The sequence below is a fragment of the Borostomias antarcticus genome (assembly GCF_949987555.1).
Source record: "Borostomias antarcticus genome assembly, contig: scaffold_64, whole genome shotgun sequence".
NCBI classification, from domain to species: domain Eukaryota; kingdom Metazoa; phylum Chordata; class Actinopteri; order Stomiiformes; family Stomiidae; genus Borostomias; species Borostomias antarcticus.
This window is the reverse complement of record NW_028176396.1, coordinates 693,525-704,124: the sequence shown is the minus strand read 5'-3', so window position 1 is coordinate 704,124 and position 10,600 is coordinate 693,525.

The following is a 10,600-nucleotide window of genomic DNA, read 5'->3' as shown; positions in this document are numbered from 1 at the left end:
ATCTCGGAAACGGAAGCTCGTACAGCAAATTTACCTGCATAGGGGAATGCTAACTGTAGAATTTGATGAGGAGTAGAATGAGCCCATCTGCGAGGCTCTACGACTTTCGATTCAAAATGTAGCCGTTTGAACCACATAATTTCTCATATCTGTACGGTTTTTGTCCGATTTCAAGGACATTTGACACATCATTTTTTCAAATCTGTACGGTTTTTGTCAAATATCTCGGAAACGGAAGCTCGTACAGCAAATTTACCTTTGGGGAATGCTAACTGTAGAATTTGATGAGGAGTAGAATGAGCCAATCTGCGAGGCTCTACGACTTTCGATTCAAAAGTTATAGCCGTTTGAACCACATAATTTTTCATATCTGTACGGTTTTTGTCCGATTTCAAGGACATTTGACACATCATTTTTCAAATCTGTACGGTTTTTGTCAAATATCTCGGAAACGGAAGCTCGTACAGCAAATTTACCTTTGGGGAATGCTAACTGTAGAATTTGATGAGGAATCGAATGAGCCCATCTGCGAGGCTCTACGACTTTCGATTCAAAAGTTATAGCCGTTTGAACCACATCATTTTCATATCTGTACGGTTTTTGTCCGATTTCAAGGACATTTGACACATCATTTTTCAAATCTGTACGGTTTTTGTCAAATATCTCGGAAACGGAAGCTCGTACAGCAAATTTACCTTTGGGGAATGCTAACTGTAGAATTTGATGAGGAGTAGAATGAGCCCATCTGCGAGGCTCTACGACTTTCAATTCAAAAGTTATAACCGTTTGAACCACATAATTTTTCATATCTGTACGGTTTTTGTCAAATATCTCGGAAACGGAAGCTCGTACAGCAAATTTACCTTCGGGGAATGCTAACTGTAGAATTTGATGAGGAATCGAATGAGCCCATCTGCGAGGCTCTACGACTTTCGATTCAAAATGTAGCCGATTGAACCACATAATTTTTCATATCTGTACGGTTTTTGTCCGATTTCAAGGACATTTGACACATCATTTTTCAAATCTGTACGGTTTTTGTCAAATATCTCGGAAACGGAAGCTCGTACAGCAAATTTACCTTTGGGGAATGCTAACTGTAGAATTTTATGAGGAGTAGAATGAGCCAATCTGCGAGGCTCTACGACTTTCGATTCAAAAGTTATAGCCGTTTGAACCACATAATTTTTCATATCTGTACGGTTTTTGTCAAATATCTCGGAAACGAAAGCTCGTACAGCAAATTTACCTTTGGGGAATGCTAACTGTAGAATTTGATGAGGAGTAGAATGAGCCCATCTGCGAGGCTCTACGACTTTCGATTCAAAACTTATAGCCGTTTGAACCACATAATTTTTCATATCTGTACGGTTTTTGTCCGATTTCAAGGACATTTGACACATCATTTTTCAAATCTGTACGGTTTTTGTCAAATATCTCGGAAACGGAAGCTCGTACAGCAAATTTACCTTTGGGGAATGCTAACTGTAGAATTTGATGAGGAATCGAATGAGCCCATCTGCGAGGCTCTACGACTTTCGATTCAAAATGTAGCCGATTGAACCACATAATTTTTCATATATGTACGGTTTTTGTCCGATTTCAAGGACATTTGACACATCATTTTTCAAATCTGTACGGTTTTTGTCAAATATCTCGGAAACGGAAGCTCGTACAGCAAATTTACCTTTGGGGAATGCTAACTGTAGAATTTGATGAGGAATCGAATGAGCCCATCTGCGAGGCTCTACGACTTTCGATTCAAAACTTATAGCCGTTTGAACCACATAATTTTTCATATCTGTACGGTTTTTGTCAAATATCTCGGAAACGGAAGCTCGTACAGCAAATTTACCTTTGGGGAATGCTAACTGTAGAATTTGATGAGGAATCGAATGAGCCCATCTGCGAGGCTCTACGACTTTCGATTCAAAATGTAGCCGATTGAACCACATAATTTTTCATATCTGTACGGTTTTTGTCCGATTTCAAGGACATTTGACACATCATTTTTCAAATCTGTACGGTTTTTGTCAAATATCTCGGAAACGGAAGCTCGTACAGCAAATTTACCTGCACAGGGGAATGTTAACTGTAGAATTTGATGAGGAGTAGAATGAGCCCATCTGCGAGGCTCTACGACTTTCGATTCAAAAGTTATAGCCGTTTGAACCACATAATTTGTCATATCTGTACGGTTTTTGTCAAATATCTCGGAAACGGAAGCTCGTACAGCAAATTTACCTTCGGGGAATGCTAACTGTAGAATTTGATGAGGAATCGAATGAGCCCATCTGCGAGGCTCTACGACTTTCGATTCAAAAGTTATAGCCGTTTGAACCACATAATTTTTCATATCTGTACGGTTTTTGTCAAATATCTCGGAAACGAAAGCTCGTACAGCAAATTTACCTTTGGGGAATGCTAACTGTAGAATTTGATGAGGAGTAGAATGAGCCCATCTGCGAGGCTCTACGACTTTCGATTCAAAACTTATAGCCGTTTGAACCACATCATTTTTCATATCTGTACGGTTTTTGTCCGATTTCAAGGACATTTGACACATCATTTTTCAAATCTGTACGGTTTTTGTCAAATATCTCGGAAACGGAAGCTCGTACAGCAAATTTACCTTTGGGGAATGCTAACTGTAGAATTTGATGAGGAATCGAATGAGCCCATCTGCGAGGCTCTACGACTTTCGATTCAAAATGTAGCCGATTGAACCACATAATTTTTCATATATGTACGGTTTTTGTCCGATTTCAAGGACATTTGACACATCATTTTTCAAATCTGTACGGTTTTTGTCAAATATCTCGGAAACGGAAGCTCGTACAGCAAATTTACCTTTGGGGAATGCTAACTGTAGAATTTGATGAGGAATCGAATGAGCCCATCTGCGAGGCTCTACGACTTTCGATTCAAAACTTATAGCCGTTTGAACCACATAATTTTTCATATCTGTACGGTTTTTGTCAAATATCTCGGAAACGGAAGCTCGTACAGCAAATTTACCTTTGGGGAATGCTAACTGTAGAATTTGATGAGGAATCGAATGAGCCCATCTGCGAGGCTCTACGACTTTCGATTCAAAATGTAGCCGATTGAACCACATAATTTTTCATATCTGTACGGTTTTTGTCCGATTTCAAGGACATTTGACACATCATTTTTCAAATCTGTACGGTTTTTGTCAAATATCTCGGAAACGGAAGCTCGTACAGCAAATTTACCTGCACAGGGGAATGCTAACTGTAGAATTTGATGAGGAGTAGAATGAGCCCATCTGCGAGGCTCTACGACTTTCGATTCAAAATGTAGCCGATTAAACCACATAATTTTTCATATCTGTACGGTTTTTGTCCGATTTCAAGGACATTTGACACATCATTTTTCATATCTGTACGGTTTTTGTCAAATATCTCGGAAACGGAAGCTCGTACAGCAAATTTACCTGCATAGGGGAATGCTAACTGTAGAATTTGATGAGGAGTAGAATGAGCCCATCTGCGAGGCTCTACGACTTTCGATTCAAAATGTAGCCGATTAAACCACATAATTTTTCATATCTGTACGGTTTTTGTCCGATTTCAAGGACATTTGACACATCATTTTTCATATCTGTACGGTTTTTGTCAAATATCTCGGAAACGGAAGCTCGTACAGCAAATTTACCTGCATAGGGGAATGCTAACTGTAGAATTTGATGAGGAGTAGAATGAGCCCATCTGCGAGGCTCTACGACTTTCAATTCAAAAGTTATAGCCGTTTAAACCACATCATTTTTCATATCTGTACGGTTTTTGTCAAATATCTCGGAAACGGAAGCTCGTACAGCAAATTTACCTGCATAGGGGAATGCTAACTGTAGAATTTGATGAGGAGTAGAATGAGCCCATCTGCGAGGCTCTACGACTTTCGATTCAAAATGTAGCCGTTTGAACCACATAATTTCTCATATCTGTACGGTTTTTGTCCGATTTCAAGGACATTTGACACATCATTTTTCAAATCTGTACGGTTTTTGTCAAATATCTCGGAAACGGAAGCTCGTACAGCAAATTTACCTTCGGGGAATGCTAACTGTAGAATTTGATGAGGAATCGAATGAGCCCATCTGCGAGGCTCTACGACTTTCGATTCAAAATGTAGCCGATTGAACCACATAATTTTTCATATCTGTACGGTTTTTGTCCGATTTCAAGGACATTTGACACATCATTTTTCAAATCTGTACGGTTTTTGTCAAATATCTCGGAAACGGAAGCTCGTACAGCAAATTTACCTTCGGGGAATGCTAACTGTAGAATTTGATGAGGAATCGAATGAGCCCATCTGCGAGGCTCTACGACTTTCGATTCAAAATGTAGCCGATTGAACCACATAATTTTTCATATCTGTACGGTTTTTGTCCGATTTCAAGGACATTTGACATCATTTTTCAAATCTGTACGGTTTTTGTCAAATATCTCGGAAACGGAAGTTCGTACAGCAAATTTACCTACACAGGGGAATGCTAACTGTAGAATTTGATGAGGAGTAGAATGAGCCCATCTGCGAGGCTCTACGACTTTCGATTCAAAATTTATAGCCGTTTGAACCACATAATTTTTCATATCTGTACGGTTTTTGTCCGATTTCAAGGACATTTGACACATCATTTTTCAAATCTGTACGTTTTTTGTCAAATATCTCGGAAACGGAAGCTCGTACAGCAAATTTACCTTCGGGGAATGCTAACTGTAGAATTTGATGAGGAATCGAATGAGCCCATCTGCGAGGCTCTACGACTTTCGATTCAAAATGTAGCCGATTGAACCACATCATTTTTCATATCTGTACGGTTTTTGTCCGATTTCAAGGACATTTCACACATCATTTTTCAAATCTGTACGGTTTTTGTCAAATATCTCGGAAACGGAAGCTCGTACAGCAAATTTACCTTTGGGGAATGCTAACTGTAGAATTTGATGAGGAATCGAATGAGCCCATCTGCGAGGCTCTACGACTTTCGATTCAAAACTTATAGCCGTTTGAACCACATAATTTTTCATATCTGTACGGTTTTTGTCAAATATCTCGGAAACGGAAGCTCGTACAGCAAATTTACCTTCGGGGAATGCTAACTGTAGAATTTGATGAGGAATCGAATGAGCCCATCTGCGAGGCTCTACGACTTTCGATTCAAAATGTAGCCGATTGAACCACATAATTTTTCATATCTGTACGGTTTTTGTCCGATTTCAAGGACATTTGACACATCATTTTTCAAATCTGTACGGTTTTTGTCAAATATCTCGGAAACGGAAGCTCGTACAGCAAATTTACCTTTGGGGAATGCTAACTGTAGAATTTGATGAGGAGTAGAATGAGCCCATCTGCGAGGCTCTACGACTTTCGATTCAAAACTTATAGCCGTTTGAACCACATAATTTTTCATATCTGTACGGTTTTTGTCAAATATCTCGGAAACGGAAGCTCGTACAGCAAATTTACCTTCGGGGAATGCTAACTGTAGAATTTGATGAGGAATCGAATGAGCCCATCTGCGAGGCTCTACGACTTTCGATTCAAAATGTAGCCGATTGAACCACATAATTTTTCATATCTGTACGGTTTTTGTCCGATTTCAAGGACATTTGACACATCATTTTTCAAATCTGTACGGTTTTTGTCAAATATCTCGGAAACGGAAGCTCGTACAGCAAATTTACCTTTGGGGAATGCTAACTGTAGAATTTTATGAGGAGTAGAATGAGCCAATCTGCGAGGCTCTACGACTTTCGATTCAAAAGTTATAGCCGTTTGAACCACATAATTTTTCATATCTGTACGGTTTTTGTCAAATATCTCGGAAACGAAAGCTCGTACAGCAAATTTACCTTTGGGGAATGCTAACTGTAGAATTTGATGAGGAGTAGAATGAGCCCATCTGCGAGGCTCTACGACTTTCGATTCAAAACTTATAGCCGTTTGAACCACATAATTTTTCATATCTGTACGGTTTTTGTCCGATTTCAAGGACATTTGACACATCATTTTTCAAATCTGTACGGTTTTTGTCAAATATCTCGGAAACGGAAGCTCGTACAGCAAATTTACCTTTGGGGAATGCTAACTGTAGAATTTGATGAGGAATCGAATGAGCCCATCTGCGAGGCTCTACGACTTTCGATTCAAAATGTAGCCGATTGAACCACATAATTTTTCATATATGTACGGTTTTTGTCCGATTTCAAGGACATTTGACACATCATTTTTCAAATCTGTACGGTTTTTGTCAAATATCTCGGAAACGGAAGCTCGTACAGCAAATTTACCTTTGGGGAATGCTAACTGTAGAATTTGATGAGGAATCGAATGAGCCCATCTGCGAGGCTCTACGACTTTCGATTCAAAACTTATAGCCGTTTGAACCACATAATTTTTCATATCTGTACGGTTTTTGTCAAATATCTCGGAAACGGAAGCTCGTACAGCAAATTTACCTTTGGGGAATGCTAACTGTAGAATTTGATGAGGAATCGAATGAGCCCATCTGCGAGGCTCTACGACTTTCGATTCAAAATGTAGCCGATTGAACCACATAATTTTTCATATCTGTACGGTTTTTGTCCGATTTCAAGGACATTTGACACATCATTTTTCAAATCTGTACGGTTTTTGTCAAATATCTCGGAAACGGAAGCTCGTACAGCAAATTTACCTGCACAGGGGAATGTTAACTGTAGAATTTGATGAGGAGTAGAATGAGCCCATCTGCGAGGCTCTACGACTTTCGATTCAAAAGTTATAGCCGTTTGAACCACATAATTTGTCATATCTGTACGGTTTTTGTCAAATATCTCGGAAACGGAAGCTCGTACAGCAAATTTACCTTCGGGGAATGCTAACTGTAGAATTTGATGAGGAATCGAATGAGCCCATCTGCGAGGCTCTACGACTTTCGATTCAAAAGTTATAGCCGTTTGAACCACATAATTTTTCATATCTGTACGGTTTTTGTCAAATATCTCGGAAACGAAAGCTCGTACAGCAAATTTACCTTTGGGGAATGCTAACTGTAGAATTTGATGAGGAGTAGAATGAGCCCATCTGCGAGGCTCTACGACTTTCGATTCAAAACTTATAGCCGTTTGAACCACATCATTTTTCATATCTGTACGGTTTTTGTCCGATTTCAAGGACATTTGACACATCATTTTTCAAATCTGTACGGTTTTTGTCAAATATCTCGGAAACGGAAGCTCGTACAGCAAATTTACCTTTGGGGAATGCTAACTGTAGAATTTGATGAGGAATCGAATGAGCCCATCTGCGAGGCTCTACGACTTTCGATTCAAAATGTAGCCGATTGAACCACATAATTTGTCATATCTGTACGGTTTTTGTCAAATATCTCGGAAACGGAAGCTCGTACAGCAAATTTACCTTCGGGGAATGCTAACTGTAGAATTTGATGAGGAATCGAATGAGCCCATCTGCGAGGCTCTACGACTTTCGATTCAAAAGTTATAGCCGTTTGAACCACATAATTTTTCATATCTGTACGGTTTTTGTCAAATATCTCGGAAACGAAAGCTCGTACAGCAAATTTACCTTTGGGGAATGCTAACTGTAGAATTTGATGAGGAGTAGAATGAGCCCATCTGCGAGGCTCTACGACTTTCGATTCAAAACTTATAGCCGTTTGAACCACATCATTTTTCATATCTGTACGGTTTTTGTCCGATTTCAAGGACATTTGACACATCATTTTTCAAATCTGTACGGTTTTTGTCAAATATCTCGGAAACGGAAGCTCGTACAGCAAATTTACCTTTGGGGAATGCTAACTGTAGAATTTGATGAGGAATCGAATGAGCCCATCTGCGAGGCTCTACGACTTTCGATTCAAAATGTAGCCGATTGAACCACATAATTTTTCATATATGTACGGTTTTTGTCCGATTTCAAGGACATTTGACACATCATTTTTCAAATCTGTACGGTTTTTGTCAAATATCTCGGAAACGGAAGCTCGTACAGCAAATTTACCTTTGGGGAATGCTAACTGTAGAATTTGATGAGGAATCGAATGAGCCCATCTGCGAGGCTCTACGACTTTCGATTCAAAACTTATAGCCGTTTGAACCACATAATTTTTCATATCTGTACGGTTTTTGTCAAATATCTCGGAAACGGAAGCTCGTACAGCAAATTTACCTTTGGGGAATGCTAACTGTAGAATTTGATGAGGAATCGAATGAGCCCATCTGCGAGGCTCTACGACTTTCGATTCAAAATGTAGCCGATTGAACCACATAATTTTTCATATCTGTACGGTTTTTGTCCGATTTCAAGGACATTTGACACATCATTTTTCAAATCTGTACGGTTTTTGTCAAATATCTCGGAAACGGAAGCTCGTACAGCAAATTTACCTGCACAGGGGAATGCTAACTGTAGAATTTGATGAGGAGTAGAATGAGCCCATCTGCGAGGCTCTACGACTTTCGATTCAAAATGTAGCCGATTAAACCACATAATTTTTCATATCTGTACGGTTTTTGTCCGATTTCAAGGACATTTGACACATCATTTTTCATATCTGTACGGTTTTTGTCAAATATCTCGGAAACGGAAGCTCGTACAGCAAATTTACCTGCATAGGGGAATGCTAACTGTAGAATTTGATGAGGAGTAGAATGAGCCCATCTGCGAGGCTCTACGACTTTCGATTCAAAATGTAGCCGATTAAACCACATAATTTTTCATATCTGTACGGTTTTTGTCCGATTTCAAGGACATTTGACACATCATTTTTCATATCTGTACGGTTTTTGTCAAATATCTCGGAAACGGAAGCTCGTACAGCAAATTTACCTGCATAGGGGAATGCTAACTGTAGAATTTGATGAGGAGTAGAATGAGCCCATCTGCGAGGCTCTACGACTTTCAATTCAAAAGTTATAGCCGTTTAAACCACATCATTTTTCATATCTGTACGGTTTTTGTCAAATATCTCGGAAACGGAAGCTCGTACAGCAAATTTACCTGCATAGGGGAATGCTAACTGTAGAATTTGATGAGGAGTAGAATGAGCCCATCTGCGAGGCTCTACGACTTTCGATTCAAAATGTAGCCGTTTGAACCACATAATTTCTCATATCTGTACGGTTTTTGTCCGATTTCAAGGACATTTGACACATCATTTTTCAAATCTGTACGGTTTTTGTCAAATATCTCGGAAACGGAAGCTCGTACAGCAAATTTACCTTCGGGGAATGCTAACTGTAGAATTTGATGAGGAATCGAATGAGCCCATCTGCGAGGCTCTACGACTTTCGATTCAAAATGTAGCCGATTGAACCACATAATTTTTCATATCTGTACGGTTTTTGTCCGATTTCAAGGACATTTGACACATCATTTTTCAAATCTGTACGGTTTTTGTCAAATATCTCGGAAACGGAAGCTCGTACAGCAAATTTACCTTCGGGGAATGCTAACTGTAGAATTTGATGAGGAATCGAATGAGCCCATCTGCGAGGCTCTACGACTTTCGATTCAAAATGTAGCCGATTGAACCACATAATTTTTCATATCTGTACGGTTTTTGTCCGATTTCAAGGACATTTGACATCATTTTTCAAATCTGTACGGTTTTTGTCAAATATCTCGGAAACGGAAGTTCGTACAGCAAATTTACCTACACAGGGGAATGCTAACTGTAGAATTTGATGAGGAGTAGAATGAGCCCATCTGCGAGGCTCTACGACTTTCGATTCAAAATTTATAGCCGTTTGAACCACATAATTTTTCATATCTGTACGGTTTTTGTCCGATTTCAAGGACATTTGACACATCATTTTTCAAATCTGTACGTTTTTTGTCAAATATCTCGGAAACGGAAGCTCGTACAGCAAATTTACCTTCGGGGAATGCTAACTGTAGAATTTGATGAGGAATCGAATGAGCCCATCTGCGAGGCTCTACGACTTTCGATTCAAAATGTAGCCGATTGAACCACATCATTTTTCATATCTGTACGGTTTTTGTCCGATTTCAAGGACATTTCACACATCATTTTTCAAATCTGTACGGTTTTTGTCAAATATCTCGGAAACGGAAGCTCGTACAGCAAATTTACCTTTGGGGAATGCTAACTGTAGAATTTGATGAGGAATCGAATGAGCCCATCTGCGAGGCTCTACGACTTTCGATTCAAAACTTATAGCCGTTTGAACCACATAATTTTTCATATCTGTACGGTTTTTGTCAAATATCTCGGAAACGGAAGCTCGTACAGCAAATTTACCTTCGGGGAATGCTAACTGTAGAATTTGATGAGGAATCGAATGAGCCCATCTGCGAGGCTCTACGACTTTCGATTCAAAATGTAGCCGATTGAACCACATAATTTTTCATATCTGTACGGTTTTTGTCCGATTTCAAGGACATTTGACACATCATTTTTCAAATCTGTACGGTTTTTGTCAAATATCTCGGAAACGGAAGCTCGTACAGCAAATTTACCTTTGGGGAATGCTAACTGTAGAATTTGATGAGGAGTAGAATGAGCCCATCTGCGAGGCTCTACGACTTTCGATTCAAA